We start from the raw sequence: 21,356 nt of genomic DNA on the forward strand, positions 1-21,356 counted from the left end.
TCTGCCTCGTTTCCACACCTCCTAAACATATCACTTCTTCTGTAACTGGTTTGTAGAGTCAACGGGATTTGAATAAAATCCAAAAGATTGTTTTGTTTTGTTTTGGTGGAATTTGGTAAACTGAATCTTTAATTTGCTGGTTATAAAATAGCACATACAATTGATTGCATTTAGTATAAGGAAAATATGCACGTTTGCTGCATGCGTAAATGCTCTGGGAAAAATTCAGATGGAGGGAGTGGTTTTTTTCTATTGCTATGTAACAAATTAGCTCAAATTTAGCCATTTAAAACAATACCTATTAACTCACTGTTGTATAGGACGGAAGTCTGGCGTGGTGTGGCTGCGTTTTCTGCTCAGGATATCTCCAGGCTGAAACATAGATGTGGGTTGAGTTCTTGTCTGGTGGCTTGGTGTGAAAATCTGCTTCTATAAATTTTGTATATAAAATTTCTTTATTCAACACAATATTTGTTTTATGTTCTTGGTATATAGCCTTACTCAGTAATTTGTTTTTTAATCCATAAATCGTTGAACTTTATCAAATGTTTTCTGTGTATCTATTAAAGTAATAATATTACTTTTTCCCCATTAAACCATAACTACAGTGAATTACGTTGCTGGATTTTCTGACGTTAAACCATCCTTACATTTACAGAGCACGGTGTTTTATTTTTTAAATATTATTAAAATTATCTGACTGCTAATGAGTTAGAGGTAATTTTCATTTGCTTTTTAACTGGTTAAGCTTCTCCTCTGTACGTCACATGCTTATGTCTCCTGCCATATTTTTCATCTGTTTATAAATGAAATTGGTTCCTTCTTTTTTCTTCTAATGTTCTCATTCAGTTTCCAGTTTGGAAATTAGTTATGTTAACCTCACTAAACCAGCTGGGCAGTTTTTTCCTCGAGATGTTGTGGAGGGTGAAGAAGGAAAGAAGAAGGAAGGAAGGAAGAAAAGGGAGGAAGGAAGGAAGGAAGGAAGGAAGGAAGGAAGGAAGGAAGGAAGGAAGGAAGAGAGAAAAGGGAGGAAGAGAGAAAAGGGAGGGAGGGAGGGGAGGGGGAGGGAGGGAGGGAGGAAGGGAGGGAGGGAGGGAGGGAGGGAGGGAGGGAGGGAGGGAGGGAGGGAGGGAGGGAGAGAGAGAGAGAGAGAGAGGGAGAGAGAGAGAGAGAGAAAAAGAGAGAAAGAAAGAAAGAAAGGAAGGAAGGAAGGAAGGAAGGAAGGGAGAGAGAGAGAGAGAAAGAAGGAAGGAAGGAAGGAAGGAAGGAAGGAAGAAGGAAGGAAGTAAGAAGGGAGAGAGGAGAGGAAGAAAATAGGAAGGAAGGGAGGAAGGAAGGAAGGAGGAGTGAGGAGTAATTAATGCATTAAGGCCTTTCTATATATCGCTATCTCTCGTCTCTTATATGATCTATCTCTCGCTACAACATTCCTTCCTTCCTTCCTTCCTTCCTTCCTTCCTTCCTTCCTTCCTTCCTTCCTTCCTTCCTTCTGAAACAATTTGCATAAGAGGGTTTTCTGTCATTGGAAATTTTTTTAAAAACTCATCTGTAATCTTGCTTGGAATGAAACCTTGAGTTGGAGGTGAGAGGAGGCACAGCTGACTTTGAGGGTTGGGGGAGCAGGTTTAAAAATTAATATTAAAAATTAAATGAAGAATAACCAAACAAGGTCTGCAGTGCACCTTGAGGAGCTTGGCTGTGCGAAGGAGCAGAGTCAAGGTCACTGAAGGGGTCGAGGGTCCAGGACGTTCGGTTGTTTTATTTGTTCATCTCGTTTCAGGCCAGGAAAGAGCGGAGAAGGTTAAAGCGATGATGAGTACGATCCCGCGGGGAGGAAGAGTGTGAAGAGGAGGCAGGAGAGAGAGAAAGTAACCAATGAGCCGAAGACCAGCGCGCCGTGCATTCACCAGCTCGGAAGCCCAGCAAGTCGTATCTTTTGAGAGTTTTCACAGTTTAATCTCCAGTCCCCGCCCCTGCCACTTCCCTGGAAGTTTGTGGTTGTGGCTGAAAGTCCGGCCACCTAATCACTTGGTCATCCTGGTGACCAGTCAGCCCCATTGGAGGCTGTCTAGAGGCTCCACCCTAAGTCACCTCATTAGTATGAACTCAGGCATGATCAGAAGGGACTCATTATGAATAAGAAAAGAACGCCTAACAGTCGGGAAATTTCAGGGGTTTTAGGCCATCTGTGCCAGGAAGTGGGGACCAACGCCAGGTACATTTCATGTTGTTATCCCGCAGGTGTGCTTCCGGACCCTCTGCCTAGCCCGTGGCCGGACTTGCGTGGGACGATGCAGGTGACACATGTCCTGGGCACCGAAGCATCCTTCGAAGAAACCTTACATAGTTGAGATTTCAGGGAAAGGAGTCATTGTGAGAAGACCAGAATTTCGTCGGCTCTCTCTCTATACTCCTCCATGTTGGCTTCTGGCCTTTTACATTAGTTTAAACTTCAGTTAGTTTTCAATACTAAAAACTTAGGGATTTCTGGCTTCTCTTACAAAACTAGAAGGGCCCTCAATAATGGTGCATTGGCACCAACTGTCCGGAGGTGGGCAGGGCTGGTTTTTGGGGGGCACACGTGTCCTCTCCAGCATACCACAGCCCCCCTACACCCACAGGCTTCCTGACCCCAGGAGGCTAACGCCATTTATCAAATGGTCTTTCTGTCTGCGGAGCTCGGGGTTCACTGAGTGCTCCCCAGACTGAGTGCGCCAAGGCAAAGGGGAGTCCAGCCTCCCGCCTCGCGCAACGCACGGAGCTCACTGCTCACCTCGAAGTGCCTTGGGTTCTCCTTCCCCACAACAGTCCACTTAAGGGCTTCTTCCTCTAACCACAAGGTCACAGAGGGGACCAGCGGAGGGTCGAGGAAAATCTCTTTTTGACACAGGCCACGACCTCGCCCCTGGTGTAGGCGTCGGTGACAAATCGGGCAGCTTAAGTATTTTTCATACGTAACGCTCTGTCCTCATACCATCCTCGAGCTGTCATTTTTTAACTTTCATTTTCAGGGTGTCTGGTGTTTCCGATTTAGCAATTTGCGCCAGTGGCCAGAAATCTTTCTCAATCGCTTCCAGTGTTCCTGATTTCCGATTTCTCAATCGCTTACAGTGTTCACAGTGGGGAGGTGAGTGCCGCCCCTACGACCTGGTCATTTAGATTTTCTTTTGTGCCCTTTCCGCTTGAGAGTTTTAGAATGTAACCTTTTTTTGTTAATAGCCCTAAAAATACAATGTTGAAACTTTTGAACGTCCATAATGTGTGCGCCGCAGTAAAGAAGGTGCCTTTTAGAGTTGACTGAAAAATACAAATTCTGATTCCTTAGAGAGCTGGTTGTGTGAAAATATTTACAGAAGGTCAAGGAGTCTGTCCTCTGGCCTGGAGCAGAGGCGTGAGGCTGCGGGCGGCGGTGAAGCGGCCTTTCGAGCCTTGTTTATTCTGGAAATAACCCTGGAAAATGCCTCGTACGGCTCCCCAGAGCCCTGGACGCGGGCCTGTGTCAGTACATGACGAGTGAAAACACGCCGTTCCTTTGCAACGCTGAGCAAAATCCATGAAGAAAGGTCTTTCTTAGGACTTCCAGACAGACCCGAGGGATTAGGGATGAACTCGAAAGTGTAAGGAAGTCAAGAGGAACAGCTAGACCAAAAAAACAAAAAGACGCAACTCGGCTTTGTAACCAATTTAGATAGTGCGAATTTTATAAGCACAGAGTCCACCGAAAACCCACGGTTTGAAGGAGATCTGAAACCCTTGTTGTCATTCATTCCTAGCTCAGGAATGAAGTTGTTCATTCCCCGAGGATCAGGCTGGTCGCTTCCTCTCCGGGTGTCTCTCTTGAATGTCACTCCCAGGAGGATGCGACTTGCTTCGTGCCCAGTGCCGGCCCCGGGGGCCGGCGGGTGGGACGTTGGTCGTTGGGTGAACAAAGCTTTACGTCTGACGGGCCTCGCAGAGAGTGACACACGGGTGGACGGTGACCTCCCACCTCTGCCCGCCCTCCTCCCCGCCAGGGACCCGTCCTAGGACCTAGTGTAGGGTCCAGGTGACCTGAAGTGCACCAATAACACTTCCTCCTTGAGATTTTTCAAGCTGGATCTAAGAGAAAATCCATTTTTTTCTACGCGCCGGAGTTATTAGGACGTGGGACTGGGCGGGAGCTGCTGGTGGCCAGGGCCCCCGCCGTGTGCAGAGGGAGGGGTCTGCCGGAGGATGACATTTAAGTGGCTTCGAACCCGGGCAGTCTGACTGACGCCGATTGCGTCGCCCCAGTAAATGAGAGTGAAGGGACATGCAGGGGTCGCAGAGCGCCCCGGGGCCCTTGCCTGTCCCCAGCGTGCTGACCTGGGCCCGTCCACACTGCTTCTTGAATTCCCTCTGCATCGTTTACGATGGAAAGAGTCTCAAAAACACAACGCACAGCCCCGGGAAAGCGGCAGAGAACCTCCGAGCTTTTGTCGTCTGGAACAGCAGGTCGAACGTGACCGTTCCTAAGAAATTATTTGAAATTAGAAAGGGCAAGTGTCTGGTCTGTGTGTGGATTTTGTCCACTTCGGGATTTAAATATATGTGTATATATATATATATATATATTCTTTTCGAAACACGAAATTCTTTCTTAAAATGTTGTAGCCCTATGACATTTATCACGCGTTTACTATGTGTTACGTAGTTTGCGTTTACTCTTTCCATTCCCTCAAACACCAATGAAATGCATATTATTATTTCCCCCCACTTCATAGATGGGGAAGCCGAGGCGCAGAAAGGTTAGGTAGTTTCCCCTCCTTGGGGGAGCAGGACTCGAACCCAAGCATTCCGAGTTCAGAGACTGGGCTCTTTACAGGGAAATCTGTAGAAGTACTGAAAATCACTCATTCTGTTTAGTTATGATGATCTTGTTTAAAACCGAATTATACATTTTGGGTTTTTTTTTTGGGGGGGGGGAATAAATTTTGCTGCTTTTCAAGGCAGTTACAAAGCTAGAAATGCCCTGAGAGGCATTCTTCTCTCTAACTGGACCTTACGCATCGGGGGACGTCACCCTGGGCGGGTTCGCCCCGCTTTGCGATGGGGGTGCAGGTACGGGACCCTTCTTTGACGGGTCTTTAAGCAGATGCTGACTTCTTCCCGAAGCGAAAGCTGAGTGGTTGGTGGTCCAGCCTCGAAGAATGAGTCTGAAATGGAGGGGGGCGGTTTGGCCTCCTCCCCGGTTCTCCGTGAGTCAGGACACTAACCTCTCTGTCCAGCTTTTGGCCTCGATCATCAGTGTCCAACAGATCAAACAGAAAGGCGGTCGAAATCCTCAGCCCCGCCTGCTGAATATCCGCGGGGCGCACCGGAAGTGGAGGGCTCCCCAGGGCTCAGCCCCCCGCCCCCCATCATTCCTCTGAAACACTTCGCACAGCTGCTGGAGAATCTGGTAGAAACCCACAGCGGTGCTCTGGCTTCTGCTTCCTACCTGTAACCATTTCTTTTGTTTTTTGGTTTTTTTTTTGTTTTTTTTTTGAGCCACTGGAAAAACAACTGGTCCCCTTCGGTCTTGACCAGAGGGGAAGACGGGAATCGAAATTCCTTGACCCCTCATTTCCTGTGAGATTGTGAAATAGAAAGGTAAACATTTGAGGGAATGTGGCCGCTGGGAACAATCGTCCCTATTGTGGAGTGGATGCCGGTGTCTGTGCCTTCGCAGGGCCCTTTCCGGCGGGGGGCTCCCCGGGGCAGGAGGATGGCCCTGTCACGGGTGGCGTGGGCCGCCCAGCCTCGCAGCGGGGAAAACCCAGCGGGATTTGCTCCGTGGGCGGTTGGTAGATACTGTCAAGGCTGAGGCAACGTTTGGGGACCGTCCTTGGGTCACGTAGGGCACAGCCATTTTTTTGTACGGGACGTCATTCTGAATGTTCCAGAAGGCCCGTCGTTAAGCCACGACTGGAGAAGGGCTGCGGGGGGCTCCCGGCTCGACAACCTTGTCCAGTGAGAGTCTGGACCTCGGCGGTGGGGTGGGCCGCGAGGCCACTCGGGGGCCCTCCGAGCTCTCTGGTTCCCTCCCTTGCCAGGCCGCCCCAGCGCGAGCCCCTCGGGGAGCAGGGTCGTGTGGGTCTAGGCGGTGACTCGCCCCGGACCGCCCCGTGTCTGCTCGGCAGAGACGCGGGCATCAGCAGCGGAGCCTCCGCGTCCGGAGCCCCGGGCAGGAGGCCGGCGGGTCCGCTGCGCCCCGTGGCCTTCGCCCTTCAATCAGCTGGTGGAAAATATCCCAGCACGACAGGGGAGGACTTCTTTGGGGTGGGTGTGAATGATTCTCGCGTCCATTCCGCAGACTCTTACCCAGGACCTCCCGTGTAGGGCAGTGAGGGGTGTGTGTGTGCGGGATCCTGCCTCGGCGCCAACACTCAGCCTTTGAGCCTCGTCCCAACGCAGCGCCCCGACATTTCTCCTCATTGCGTGGGTGATGAGGGTGGCTTTCTTTCTAATGCGGTGACTCCAGGTGGCTCCTGCACGCGGGCTGGTCACCGGAAAGGCCAAGCCATGATTAGAAGGCTAGAACTTTCCACCCAACCCCCCGTTCTCTGGAGAGGGGAGGGGGCTGGAGAGTGAGTTGTTAATTCGTCACGCCTATGTGACGAAGCTGCCACAGAAGTCCCCAGCTACGGGACTCGAGGAGCTTCCAGGTTGCGGGACAGACAGGTCGAGGGCTGGGAGGGTGCCGCGCCCGACTCCGCGGGACAGAAGCTCCCGCCCTGGGGACCCGTCCGGACCTCGCTCTGCGTGCGTCTTCCTCTGGCTCTTCATCTGTGACCTTTATTGTGTGATGATAACCCTGGCTGCCGTGGACTGTTCCAGCGTGTGACGGAGCCCGAGAAGGGGGCTGCGGGACTCCTGCGTCACAGCCAGTCAGTCAGAAGCCCAGGTGACAACCCGGACGTGCGTTTGGCAGCAGAATTCGGGACAGTCTCATGGGCTTTAACCTGCAGGGGTCTGACGCTGCCTCCGGTCAACAGTGTCAGAATTGAGTGAAATTGCGAGACACCCAGCTGTTGTCTGCAGGCGGGAGGGGGGATTGTTAAGTGGGGGAACTTCCCCCCCAGTCTGGTGTCAGTAGTAAAGTACTGAGAGTGGAGGAAAACGGGGTGTTTTTCCTAGACACCCTGGGTTTGCTGATCCCCGGGAATACAGCGGTACATGCGTCAGATGATGTCCTGAATCTCACAGACGGCGTGAGTGAACAGGCAGCCACAACCACGGCAGGACAAAATGCTGGGGTGAGCAGAGTCGGGGTCCTGTAAAACCCCTCGGGAGGGCTTCCGACCGGATTTTGGGACGGGAAAGGCAAATGGAGAGATCGAGTCACTCAGGTCCGAGGACGACTCACTCTTGCTGTCCGCCTCCTTCTAGGCTGACTTTTTTTTTTTTTTAAGGTGGCAAATAAACCCCTTTAAGGCATATATTTAAAAGAATACGATGCCTTATTTATTTAATTTTTCTGTCCTATTTCTACCAACAGCCACAAGCCTACAGAGAAGTTACCAGCACAGGACAGAAGCCTTTTCGATCCCCCTGAGCCGTTGAAGAGTAAGCAGTCCGTGGCGGGCCCCTCGAACCCAGAGCCGCAGTGGGTGTGTCCTGCAAACGAGGAGAACGTCCTCCTGCTCCATGCCGGGCAGCCGCCGGGCTTCACGACACGCGGTGTGGGATTCCGAGTCACCCCGTCGCCGATCCCTCGATGCCATTCATAGGCGTTTTGGGGCAGGTACTGACACCGTTCCGTTCCTCATCAAAGTCTTACTTCAGGGTGGATTTGTGATGCCCTGTTTTATTCAACTGTTTGTTATGCTCAAATCGTCCGATCGTTTTTATGCTCAAATCGTCCTGTCTTTGGTTGCCCCTTCTAGCTGACTTCTCTGTCCTTTTGACACGTCCCAATTGTCCTTTGAGTGTTTCAATTTTTTTTTCCTGACACAGATAGATGATGGAGGTTCTACTGATGAGCTCCGGCCCCAGAAAAAGGCCATTTTCCCCAAGGAGAATGGCGTTTAGAAGCGAACACGGTGTGTGAGGAGGCTGAAGCCAGTTCTGAGGTTGCTGGCTGTGTCCAAATTGAAATGGGCCAAACCGGTATCGGGCTTCCTGCTTGGATCTGGGGAGGGCCTGGGCCAGTATCTCATTTCTACCTGCCGTTGGCAGGTTGCAGGTGGCCTCAGGGAGCGTAGCTTCCTCGAGCGAGCGAGCAGTCTTCACGGGGGGCTGCTAATTAACCCAGAGGTCTCCATTCTGTGTTTTTAGTTCATTAGCCCTTGCGTACAGGTGTCGTGGAGGGAAACCGTGTTCTCTGCCTCTTAGGTCGGTACGTGAGGGCCTGTGAATTCAACAACAACAACAACAACAAAAACAGTTTAACGGGAAAAAAGGCACACGATTTTTATTAACATTTACATACACAGGAGTTCACAGAGCGAAAGTAAAGCTCAAAGGAGTGGTAGCCAGGGGGCTTCCCTGCCATTTTAACGGAGGGAAGGGCTCGGGCTTCGAGAGGTGATGAATCACGGGGCGGCGACTAGGAACACGTAGGGGAGGTGACAGGAGGCGACGGCTATTTTAGCAACCTCGTCTGGTGTCGCGCTCTCTCTCCCGCGGTAAGAATGCTCTTCTCTCCCTCGTAAGGCGTGGGGGTGGAGATTTTGGGGGGCCGGGTGGGCAGGAGGCACTTTCACAAAGGGACGTTTATGCCCCACGTTTAGCCCGCTAAGGGGCGGGCGGAGAACCCTCCCTGCACTTGTTGATTCCCAGTCACTTTCGACTCAAAATAATCCTTACGCCAAAGAGGCGCATTTCGGGGCGAGGTATTCCGATCCCCTTCACCGGGAAAACCGCCAGCAGCGGAACGTTGTAGAGGACTCCGTGCCTCTGCTCCCCGCTCGACGCCGTCCCGTCCCCGTTTTACTGTCCCTGGATCGTGGGCGAGGCGGCATGGGGACCGCCCGTCCGTCCCTCGGCCTTGAGCGGAGCTGGCTGCCCTGGGGGCCTCTTGGCGTTTCGCGTCTGGAGCATCTCCTCGTTTCTTCTCCCCGTTATGTCTGTCGTCTGGTCGCGAGCCTGCCCCTCGCTCCCTCTCGCTCCGGGCGGCCTCACGGTAGCTGACTCTCCCCCTCGTCCCCAGACAGGGCGCCGGGAACGACCCGCCTCTGTTTTAACTCGTTCTGCAGTGTTTCCCGCTCACAGTTGCTTCTCTGTTGGGTTCCCATTTTGCCTGAATTTATTGACTTCGCACATTTTACAAACATCGATAACTTGTTTTTCCAACATAAAATATTTTCTAATGTTTCATTCTGTCCATATCACATCCTCCTACTTAAAAAAAAAAACAAAAAACTTTTTAATACCTCTCACCCCCCCCACACACACACTTTTTTTTTCAACGAAAGGGTTTGGCTCAAAAGCCTCAAAAGCTGTGGCCACCAGCGGAGATCCTAAAATCACCCAAGAGTGGTGCTAGGGGGGAGTGAAATAAATAAGTCTCTTTCCAAGAAGTTTAGCCTTGAGAACATTCTAGAACAAAACTGCGGGCCCCCTGCCATCCTCCGCCCTTCTGTTTTGGTTGGCCCCAGTCCTACGGTCGTCCTCGCTCTTGACCGAAACAATGCCTGAAGTAATGAGGATTTCTACATTTTTCCTTAAAAAAAAAAAAATTCCATGTCTATTAGATGTTTTGTATTTCAATTTAGAAAGTACTGTTTTCAAGTACGTGCTTATGCCTGAGACCCTGCGCCCCAAACATCATTTCAAAACATTCGATAGCTCGCACACCATCTCAGAATTCCAAGATCACAGATTTAGTTTTTTTTTTCTTTTTGCCCGGTTTGCAAGAACAAGACCTATTCGTACATATTACAATGTATCACGGTCAGCAGCGGTGGTAAGACTGAATCGGTCCTCGCCTTTCTTCTGGGGTGTGTGTTAATCAGCCTCTTGCCACCCTTAGTCCCCCCGCCCCCCCTTTTTAACGCTCATCCTCAAGAACTGAAGAATTTCCCAGTTCTCCCCACTCCCCATTCACATTTCGGCAGTTCTGCAATTTCGCCTAGTGCTAGTCCAGGGCGTGGAGGATGTCGGGGAGCCTTCAGGATCTTTTCCATTTCCTTAACTTTCCCCCTAGTTTTCATCATGAACGTTTCCAAACATACCAGCTACACAGAGCACAGCACAGTGGCCTCACCCCTGCCCGCCGGCACCTCTAACAGTCACTTCCATTTTTCACTGTTATTTCATCCATCTTCCGTGCCGCGACCTTTTTTCTTTTGGGTGGGGTGGGGTGTGTGAACAATTTTAAAGCAAATCTTAGACAGGACATAATTTTACCCATAAATACTTCAGTATGTACCTGTAACACATGAAGACTTTTTCTTTTTTGTAACCTGAGTGCAATATCATTATCGACCTCGCACAGTTAACAAAAATGCTTCAGGGAGAACGGGCTGCATCAGAGTGGACTGCAGACAGACATCTGGGGATGGGCCAGGCTGCCGGAGGTGAGCAGAGCTGATGGTGGCAGAGAAGGGCTGGGTGGGGACGGAGGGAGGGGGCACAGGTGGAATTCACTGACCCTTCCGTGGCCGGCGGGCGCATTTCAAATCACGACCACCTTGGGAGAGCAATGGCTGCTTCCCCTCCACCTCCAAAGTCCCGTGAGACTTCCTCCTCGGATCGCTTCTGACCCAGAACTACCTCGGGAAAGGGGTTTTGGGGGGAAGCTAGGTCCAGCTTAGCCAGGATGACACAGTGCCGACCACCACGGTCACCTACCGCCCGGTGCACGGTCCCTTTCTCCCCAACGCCTCGATAATGGCTTTTACAGTCGACTTGTCCACATTGGGGTCCAAACGAGATCCACACATTGCATTTGATCGTTATGCGTCTTTTAATCTACAATAATCCCCTCTTCCCCTTTTCGCCATGACATTTATTTGTTAAAGGGCCCGGGTCTCTGGAATCTCTGTAGAAGTTCCCTCCGTTCTGAGTCTGGCTGATTCTGTCCTCGTGGAATAGTTGTGAGCTCTCGCGGCTTGATAAGATTCGGGGTTTTGTTGCTGTTACGGTTGGTTTTGTGTTGGCAGGAATGCCCGTGGCTCCTTAGCTTTTTTGACAATAGTCATTTCCTTGTTTCTTTCCGCTTGCTGGGTATTATAAGCTTGGGGGTGCCAGTTTCATTTTTTTGCCACCAACTGTAGTAAGTCTGTCGAATTAACATCTAGCAGGAAGAGACCATACGTGCCCCTTCGCTATAAGATTACACTAAATTCCCTGTTTATTAACCAAGGGCACTGAGGCTTATAGGAAGTCGCTACCCCCCCGCCCCCCGTCTCCAGGGTATAAGCTCAATGTAGCTCCCCAGGGACCAAAGTGGACTCCCCTCCATGGGACCAGTCAACGCTGCCCATGATTTTTGCGGGGCCTTTGGACTTCTGTCCTCTGGGCTTATTGTCGCAATTCGAGAAGAAGAACTGGCTCCGGCCATTGATGGCTTTTACTTGAGAGAATGTTTATGAGCACGGAGTGCCCCCGATTTTAGAGCCAAACTCAGCTTCGGCGAGGTCACTTCCTCACGGAGGCGGTGGCCGGGCTTCCCCGAGCTCCATCTCGGCCTCCAGATCCGTGCTGTTCTGGGCTGTCCACGTCCCCATGGGTGTCGTCACCCCGGCTCTGCATTCACGCACCCTCCTGTGACTGTGAGAGACAGAACCGGGCGTGGGGACCGCCACCCCGCGGTAAGATGATCGTATCAACGCTCTGCAGGTTTTCATTGACAAGAAAACCTTTACGTTGTTTTTGTAAAGAATTCGTGGGTCTGTGAAAACACGAGTTTTGACAGGAGAATCTGTATTTGAGATCGAACAAGGTTCGGCCCAGGGAGCTAGACCCGAGCAGGTGGGGCTGAGCTCCGACGGTTAATGCGAAGACCGTCGGAGCCCCGTTTAAGCGGACGTGGGGGCTGTGTTGGAGGGTCTTGGGGACGCTCAGAAGGGCTGTGTTTGGAAGGGGAACTGGCAGCTCCCAGAGAGCGGGAGGCACCGTCTTCTTCCACGCCTTCAGCGCAGCCAGGTGCTAGAATTTTCGATTTCATCGGATTGGTCCCACAGGTGGACGAGGCCAGTCCATAAAAGGAATCAGGTGCCGTCGGGAGGAGAGGATGGTCACAGGGTGACTAAAACCTGACACGGGTCTACATTCCCTTCGTGTAAAGGAAGAGGTGTCCGGCCAGCTTCCTCTTGGTATGAAAAAATTGACAGTTTCTGGGCTTTAAAAAAAAAAAAAGGTCTAAAACCTGAGCATAAAGGAATTTGTTTTCTAAGCTCTAGCTCCATAAACAATACCATGAAAGGCCAGAAGAGGGGTTATCAGATTAAGGTATTTGTGTTTCATGTCTCAGTTTACCACATTCTGAGAGCAAGATTTATAGTCATTGGTAGGGAATGTTCCAGAGAACACCCAGGGTCAGGGAGATGTGGTCACTTGCGTTTTAAAACACAGGGCTGTGTGTTTCCACAGCTGCCGGCTCACCAGCTCTCCGGGGATGACAGGCTTTACTTCATCTTGGCCGAGTGACAGTGTGGCAGAACGAGCCTCTCCGGCCACAGAAATGACAGCTTTCCCTGCTCAGGCCATCTGAGGGGACTGGGCTGAGGAGGGGTCACTTAGCTGTGCAGGATGGGCCCTCGGCCTGAGGTGGAGAGGTCAGCGCAGGAAAACGAGAGAAATAAAGTTTGTCGTGGTAGATCAGAGCGTTCATGCAAGTAGGGGCAGAAAAAAGTGTGAAGCGAGGGTAAGAAGAAGGAAAAGAAGCAAAAGATGAAGGAAGGAAGGACAGGAAGGAAGGAAGGAAGAAGGAAGGAAGGAAGGAGGACGGAGGACAGAGAGGGGAGAGGGAGGGAGGGAGGGAGGGAGGGAGGGAGGGAGGGAGGGAGGGAGGGGGAGGGAGGGAGGGGGGAGAGGGATGAGGGAGAGAGGAGAGGAGAGCGAGAGGCGCCCCCCCGCACCTACAGACAAGGAGCCAGCACGCCCACCCCCCCTCTCACGGTCTCTTCTCCTTCCTTCCTCCGTCCGTCCGTCTCTCCCCTCTCTCTCTCCCTTCTTCCTTTCCTTTCTTTCCTTCCTTCCTTTCTTCTTTCCTTTTTTTTTTTAAAAAAGTACAACAATTATTAAATTTCTTTTAACCCTCAAAGCGGAATGGTTTAATTGCCTTCGAGTGGTGAGTGGTGCTGACCCCTCACTCTGGACCTTCAGCTGACCCTCTGGGCAGCTAATACATACTGCAAAATCCTTTTCATTTTAAGATTTACACCCAAGGAAACGCAAGGAAAATTAATGATTAAAATAAATGCTAAAAATAAAAAAAAAAGAGAATAGAATGATAAACACTGCATAAATTGGCTGAAACATGAGTTTTCCCAGATTTCTTAGTTGTTTTCATTGTACCAAAATTGAATTTGTCCAACATTGAAACCCAAAAGATAAAGACAATGCCACCCAATTTTGCTCATCATTTGCTCGGGGTGAAGATTAACCACCCCCACCTTGTGTTGTAGCTGAGGAGCCATTATAATTAGCATTCTGGAACCTTCTCTCTTGTCATTTAGAAGCAAAGTGTGAGGTTTATCTATATATAAAAACCTCAGTTATTAAAACAAAAATCCAAACAGTTCTTAGCACCAGTTTTCCTTCCGATGCCATAATTTGTCCTTAACTTAAAATCTACATTTCTCACAAAATGTGTCACTTTCAAATTTGTTGATAAATCATACCTTTCTCGATATAGTTAAAGTATATTAAGTCATATAGGTCTCTCCTTAAATGTGATGAAATAAATATTTTTATATAGGTTGAGGTTTTGGGGTTGCAGTCGCCAGAAAGGGGTGGTATCAGGGGGGTGTCTTAGGTTCCGACACTCACTCACCCCCACTTCTGGAATTCCCATTGCACATCCCACCCCCAACAACCTAAATAAAGCATCACCTGAAAACGCTGGCATTTTGCTGCGCAAATCCTATGTAGCAACATTAGCTACCTCTCTCTGCCCGCCTCTCTACCAGAAAGCTGCCCCCAGGCCCTTGACGTGGGGCCCCCACGAAAACCAGCTCCAGCAGGAAGGCACAAACGAATGTGCCAGGCAGCCATCATGGAGATCAAGGATGGGAGGAAACGCTGAGTCACCTGTTCGCAGGGACCTGGGTGACAGGAAGGCGTGGGCGGCCTCTTCAGGAGCAGAAGTTCCCATTTTCTCAAAGCTTTGGATACAAGTTTCCGAACTGCCTTCTAGAACAATTTTGGGGGCCTTGTGCCTTGGTCCATTTGCCGCTTCCCTCCGCAGCTGCTCCAAGCCGAGCGGGCTCCCCGATGGCCTCAGCCCTGCCCCGGGCTCCACGTTCAAAGCGATCAGAACCTTGACCTCTCACTAGTGTCTGGTGTGGATGTAGTCACCAAGCATGATTAGCAGGCCTCACCCACTCTATCTCTTCTGTGACTCATTAATTCTGAGACCAGATGCCCGTAGAAGTCACAGCCTTTAGCCCTTGCATGTGGCAGACTCTGCTCTTTACCTATCTGACAACTATTCGCTGCCTTTTCCTCATTATTAGAAGCCCGGTTTTGTTCAGGGAGATATTGTATCCAGCTAAAACACTCCCCTTTCCTGTGGCCTCTGCAGCTAGGGGTGGCCGGGTGACATGATTCTGCATTATGAGGGAGATCTGCCCAGAATTTCTGGAAATTCTTTGCTTTCATGATGTGGTACCACCTTATCTTCCTCTTTTTTGCCTTCATGTCTCTACTTGGAATGCGGATACGAGGCCGGAGCTGCAGTAGCCATCTTAAGGCTGCGAAGTAAACAGACACGAAGCCAAAAGCTCGTGCTAAGGATGGTGAAGCAGAAATATAAAAAAAAGTCTGGAATGGCAAGTCAGGCAGGATATCCATGCCCTAGCCTTCATGGGGCCTGAGCAAGAGGAGGAATGGAGGCCTACCTATCATGTCCATGATTTTAAAATCATCAATCAAACTAATCGACAATAAACTAGCTCGACAATACATGTCAGAACGATGAAATTTGGAAAGCATGTGTAAAGCCATGGTTTTCACATGACAAAGTCAGCAAAATACCAAAGACAGCCACATATTTTGATACGGTTTTCTGTATTTCAGTGCGAATTAATGAAGAGTCATAACTCAGGATCACACGGTGCCTTGGAGCCAGCATTTTGAGCGGTAGTCATCATTGGTCTGTGAGGTGCTGGATGAGGCATATTAAATAAATAAGCCAACTAACACCAGAGCATAACTTGGAAGTTTTCTTGTTTTCTTTTGTTTTTAAGTAGATCTTAAATTTGGACTTATTCTGTTATGATTTATGTTCTTAAGAAAAAAAAAAAAGATAAAACTTTCATTCTTGTTAGTTTGGAAAGAATTTTTCAGCCTGATCCCAGATGGTTGCAATTTCACTCTATTTGTCCATCTTATACGGTGCTCCGGTAACCGAGCTAAGCTCGGTCATTATGAAAAGTTTCGTACGTTTAAAGAAGTTCCTTATAAAGACACATGGTGGGTGACGGCTTTCCCTTTCTAAATGGCAGTCACACAGGTCAAGCAGAAGGCAAACTTAATAGGTAGCTATTATGTGAAACCACAAAGAACTCTGAATTCTGTGGTGTCACATCGTCTGACCTCACCACCAACACACGGAGACTTAAATAGTCTTGCGGTTTCAGATTCAGAAACGTAGCCTTTCCAGAGCCCTCTCTGATGAGCTGTGGAAGGAGAATGCTCCCAGAGTCACCAGCACGAGGGCAGAATAGAGGTTGGACGTTTACAGAGGTTCAAACTACACGGCACAGCATTGGCGGGCAGATGGCAGACGCGGGGGCTTTTAGGGGACAGCTCATTGATATCCCAGAGTCTAGAAAGCTCCGCCGAGCCCGTGAGACCAGCCTGGCCTCAATCCACAGCCTTAATTCTGTGGATTCCCGTTCGTTCCTACCTGTGGTCCAGACGAGGCTCTTCCGCCTTGGGTCAGAGCCCACGTGTGAGGGGCGGGGGTGAGCCATGGGCTGAGTCCCCTCAGCGTGCGTTTGGAGACAGGTCTCCGAGGAGGCGACTAAGGCGAAGTGAGGTCAGCAGGGTGCGTTTTGATCCCGTGGGACCGGTGTCCGTGTCAGAGCAGGTGGAGGTGCCCGCGCTGCGCCTCTCTGTCGTGAGTGGGCACAGGCGGAGGGCGGCCGTCTGCCAGCCTGGGACAGGGCCGTCACTGGGACCTGCCGCGCCGGACCTTCATCCGGGACCGTCAGCTTCCAGAATTGTGAGAAAACAAACTTCTATCGTGTCTGCGGTGTTCTGTGACAGTGGCCCGAGCAGCGTCCTGCGGTGTGGCCGGCCGGCCCCCCGGGTCAGGGTGCAACTCACGGAGGCTGCGCGAAACCCTCCCCACGGCAGTTTGTAAGAATGTAGCTGTACCTCTGGCTTAAAAATACAGGCTCTTTCACGTTTGGTTTCAGGTTTTTGTTTTCTCCTTACCTCGTTAATGGCTTTTGAATATGAAAGTAGAAAAGAAATTATTATTATTATCATTAATTATTATTATTATTATTTGGCCACCAGAAGGGTATGTTCTGAGGGAAACTGGCAGACAGGTGAGATTACCTGTTTGGCTTGAAAGAAAAGGGACCGGGCCGATGCTCAGAACGGTGACGCTTCCTTCCGGTCAAGGCCTCGCGGTTCAGGAACAGCAACCTGCGCGCCATCGCCGCGGTGCCCATACCGACTCTCGGAGGCGCGCGGCCCGGCTTGCAGGACGTCTGCTTAGCGGTGGCACACCCGGGGCCCGGCGGGACGAGAGGCCACAGCCAGCGCCACGCCGCCGGCCGCCGGGGTGTGCGGACCCCGGCGCCCTCCTCACACGGGGACGGCGGGTGGTTACCCAGGGCGGTGCTGCGAGAAGCAGGTATTTCGGGAAATCGCTATAATAAGTGGAATCGCGTGCTGTCATCTCAAGGGGTCCTGTGGAGAGCGTCTGGCGGTGCCCCCTCCGCCCCACGCTCGTCCCGCGGGGGCTGGAGGCCGTCTGCTCCGGCTCTGACCCTTGCGGCCTTTCCCTGGAACCCCTTTTTCAAAGGACAGGCATTTCCGTGGGAATATGTGGGTCATCTCCAAAGCGTCGGAGCAAAATTCTCGGTAAAGAAGCCACTCCGAATGGCTTCGCTGACAGTTCGCTTCTTTCCCTTCCACTGACCCTTAGAAATCGCTCTCAGAACCGAGGACCAGAAACCCAGATGCAAAGTGGGTCCCGCGAGAGCCTGGGAGACAGCCATCCAGGTCACTGATGAGTAGGAAGAGCAGATGGAGGCGCGGGGACAGCCTGGGGACGCGAGGGGAGGAGGGGAGGCCAGGGCGAGGGGCGACCCCAGTGGGACCTTGTGAGGAGCAGGTAGAGCCGCCTGCCTGGGATCACCTACGGGGCTTCAAAACGCTGGTGTCCCACGCCCCTCCCCCACGCCTCCTCCCCAGGACTGTGACTTCCGTGACTGGGCTCCACCCCTGTGCCCTTCCCACTCCACTCTGGGCTCCGCCTGGAGAGAGCAGGTGTCCCATCGGTCTTGTTGGGGACACTGCCATTCTCCGGCACAGCTGAGTGGGTGCACTTAATTCTAGGGTGCAGCGGGAGGGTGCTCGCTTGGCCAGCAGACGAGGAGCCACCTTCTCTGAACGGCCTCGGTGGCGAGAAAGCTCGTTTCTGATCCCCATCTCTCTGACCCTGGCACCCGCCTTGCGGTTAGCTCCGCTCGCTTTCTCAGGAAGCTTCTGGAAGACATGGTTCATCCGGGGGGAGGGAGTAACCAAGAACAGCCAAGAACAGGGGAGACGGGAAACCCCAGAAAGGAGGGCTTTGAGGAGCTCACGGAATTTCCAGGGCGACGATGACGGGAAGTCCAAGGACAAATTCATGCCACCACCAAGGACTCAGAGTTTAGTGGGATGAGCAAGGCTGGGGCCCTGGACAGAGTCTCTCGGAATCTCCAGGTGTGTTCGGCCCTGTGGGATGAGAGCACTGTTATGGGGTGTGAGGACTCAGCACAGGTACAAATAAAACCGAGTAAATCCGAATATAAAGCAAGTATTATCTGTAGGACAAACAAAGAAAACATAATCACAGTTTATTACTCGATTCGGCCGTGAAGATTTACATGATCCTAACCATATAGAGACTGAATACGATCCAACCCAAAGTAATGCTGTAACTACATTCGGATGCAAGAACAGTAAATCTTTAACCACCATAATAGGAAGACAGTAGACGGTGTCTCAAAAGGGTTCACCGAGACAGAGGGGCATAACCGCACTTGAAAATGTGGAAGTAACTGCTGGAAGAGTCAGCGAAGAGTTGGGAGTATGTAATGACATCCGGCGGGACGGGAGTTCGCTCTTCTGTTTCCGCTTTGTCATAAGCCTTCCGACACTACTTGACAAAACAAGCGAACAAAACCCCCCAAAGAACCGGACACTCACGTTTCCCTCTGATAAAAATAGAAATTAAAAAAACCAATTTGGGATTATCGTCAGTTCCCAACTCCGGCTCACATCTCGAAACAGACAAGCTTAACCTAGTACGTGTCCCACGAAGAACTCCTGCTCTTATATCTCTGGCATACGACCAAGCTATGCACACTCTAAATACACACCTAGACTGTATTGTTACTAATACAAAGGATGAGTTATATGCTAAGAATACTGCCGTGTCCTTCATAGCAGAAAGTGCAGCTCTGTCTGCTTATTTCTGATCAACAGCGATTTGAGTGCGAGTCTCATTAGGAAGCAAGCAAATTCTGGCGTCTGTAATTTATGTCATCTTTTCAGACCCCCAGGACATGTTCTTTACCTGGCACAGCAATGCTTGGTCCATATCATCCTCACGTGCGACACACCAGGTCCCAGAGCTATGTGACAAAGTCTGGGCACGCGTTTTCTTACCCAGATCTGTGGGAAACTTGATTCCAGTTGGCAGGGTGTTAAGAACTGATGCTCCTATAGTGTGAACTTTCTCTTAGGCATACTTCAGTCCTGATTTGTACTTCCAATGAGGCAGCTTACAGTACAATAATAGTGATGAGAATCAGTAGAAATCGTAGCTTTATTCATGAGTGCCAAACATTAGAAAGCAGTCAAGATGTTCTTTGGTAGGTGAACAAATAAAGAAACTGTGGCACATTCGGACAAAAGAATATTATTCAGCCATAAAAAGAAACGCGCTATCAAGCCACAAAGAGATACATTGTTTGAGATGGCGGCCCACATATTTCTAAGGAAAGAAGCCAGTCTGAAAAGGCTGCGTACTGTATAATTCAACTATATGGCATTTTGGAAAAGCCAGAACTATGGAGACAGGGGAAAGATCACGGTTGCTAAGGGTTACGGGAGAGGGCGGGCCGAGCAGGTAGAGCACGGGGGATGTGCGCAGCAGCGAGACTGCTCTGTAGACACTGCGGTGGCAGATACAAACCCGTGAGAACGTAACAGAGTGAACGCTAAGGGCTTTAGTTAATAACAATGTATCAATGTTGGCATCTCTGCCGTAACAGCTGTACCTCACTAATGCAGGATGTTAGTCATAGGGGAAACTGGAGATAGAGGAGGGAGGGGAGCGCGCACAGGGGAGCTCTGTACTTCCTGTTCAATTTTTCTGTGAACCTAAAATTGCTCACATGAATGAACGCATCGATTCACTTAAAGAATCAGCACCCCAGTACACCCCCAAACCATTAAAATTAGAATGAAGTCACAGCTACAGTTGCACTGGAGAACTCTGGGTAAGGAAATGTGTGCGGTGGACACAGATGCCTGTCCTGCATTCTCACGCCAGGGGCAGATTCCGTAGAGTGTCTCGTCTACAAGACAAGAAAACTGAGCAGTTCGTTAGCAGACACAGGCCAACCTGGAGGCGAATCTGTGCCACAGGTTTCATTCCTAAGGGACAGACCACCCAATAGGTTGTTGGACGTTTACTAGAAGTTCTATGCATTGTGGGTTTTTATCAACCCCCTGACTTAAAACATCGGGAGGGCCTCATGTTGCATTGTGGGTAATAACAGCTGATCCGTGGGGTGAAGGTTGGAGACATCCTTCTCCGGGCTGAGGCTAATGATCATCAAATTTTATGAGTATCGACTTGTTCCTCAGCTTCCCAGGTGAGTGAAAGCTGGGCCAGGTGTATCTGGTGTCCTCACCTGCTCAAATTGTTTTTCAAGGGCTACTTTGAAAATCAGTGCTCAAGCAGTGTTCTTGTTATTATAGATTTAGGGCGTTAGGACGTAACCCTCATGTTCTCTTCCTTGAAGGAGCCGAGAAAGTCAGGATGCAATAGATGTTAGAATCGAAGGGATCCTGAAGACCGGGGGTCCCCCTTATAGAGGGGTGGAGATGGTTTGTTCACTGGCACATGGCTAGTTAGCTGCTTCAAGGGCTTCATGTCCTTGATGTCAGTTGAATGACATGCGGGACCCTTTGGCTAACTCAGAATTACTGCCCCGGGTCAGGCCACATTCTAAGGCGTTCATTATGATGTCAGCAGGGGACGCTACCCAGAAGGAGACCACGTGACCGCCCTTAAGCAGGCCGCCTGATCGCCATCTGAACAGCCACACCACCCTACTCGCCTCGCTGGGAGACCTGCGCTGTGGGACCCACGGGTGTTCGAGCAACCACCCAGAAAGCCCCACCTCGCAGGACGCGGCCGACCCAGGCGTGGCGACACTGTAGAGATCGCGGGTTAGAAGGGCGAGGAGATTCCGACCCCCACCCCAATGCGCCCCCCGACACAGCTCTCTATAATATGGCCAAAAGCAAGACCTTGCCACACGTCCCTCTGGCCCGACTGCTAACTGTCACGAGCGTGCCTGGGGTCTGGGAGGGCACCGCTCTGCTGGTCACCAGAAGGAGGAGGCTCAATGAGAGGGTTGGAACTTTCTCCCCCACGACCACCTCTGGCCTCCAAGGAGGGAAGAGGAGCCGGAGGCTGAGCTCCTCATCAAGGGCCCAGACTTAATCGACCTCGCCCACGTGGTGAGACCGCCATGGAAACCCCAAAGGGGCTCAGAGGGCTGGGGCCGTGATCACGTCCAGGCGCGGGAGGGCACCGCCCGACCCCACACGCCGCCCGGTGCGCCTCTCCCGTTTGGCCGCTCCTGGGCCGTGTCCTCTACAGCAAGCCAGTGAGAGTTCTGTGAGCTGCTCTTGCAAATCGCTGACCCTGAAGAGGGGGTCACGGGAACCCCTGACTTATAACCAGTCAGTCTGAGCTGCAGGAGGCATTCGAAGTGAGGGCGGCC

General features: G+C 51.0%; 3 long non-coding RNA genes across 3 annotated transcripts in view; 1 reads left to right on the plus strand and 2 right to left on the minus strand.

Moving 5' to 3' along the window:
- The window catches only part of LOC118609196, a 2,664-nt gene extending 879 nt beyond the window's left edge, over nt 1-1,785 (minus strand). Inside the window, exons 1-2 of the long non-coding RNA XR_004953242.1 lie at nt 1,683-1,785; nt 311-372 (exon numbers count right to left, since the gene is read on the minus strand). This is a non-coding gene — a long non-coding RNA (uncharacterized LOC118609196). The remainder of the gene's footprint in view (nt 1-310; nt 373-1,682) is intronic.
- Nucleotides 1-7,511, plus strand: part of LOC118609142 — a 22,604-nt gene extending 15,093 nt beyond the window's left edge. The window contains exons 3-4 of the long non-coding RNA XR_004953236.1: nt 1,781-3,127; nt 7,138-7,511. This is a non-coding gene — a long non-coding RNA (uncharacterized LOC118609142). The remainder of the gene's footprint in view (nt 1-1,780; nt 3,128-7,137) is intronic.
- Nucleotides 7,442-18,074, minus strand: LOC118609207. The gene is made up of 2 exons (XR_004953243.1): nt 14,200-18,074; nt 7,442-8,350 (listed from the first exon to the last, which is right to left on the minus strand). It is a non-coding gene; the product is annotated as an uncharacterized LOC118609207 (long non-coding RNA).
- Nucleotides 18,075-21,356: the final 3,282 nt, after the last annotated feature.

The sequence above is a fragment of the Rousettus aegyptiacus genome, unplaced genomic scaffold, assembly GCF_014176215.1.
Source record: "Rousettus aegyptiacus isolate mRouAeg1 unplaced genomic scaffold, mRouAeg1.p scaffold_m13_p_1, whole genome shotgun sequence".
NCBI lineage: Eukaryota > Metazoa > Chordata > Mammalia > Chiroptera > Pteropodidae > Rousettus > Rousettus aegyptiacus.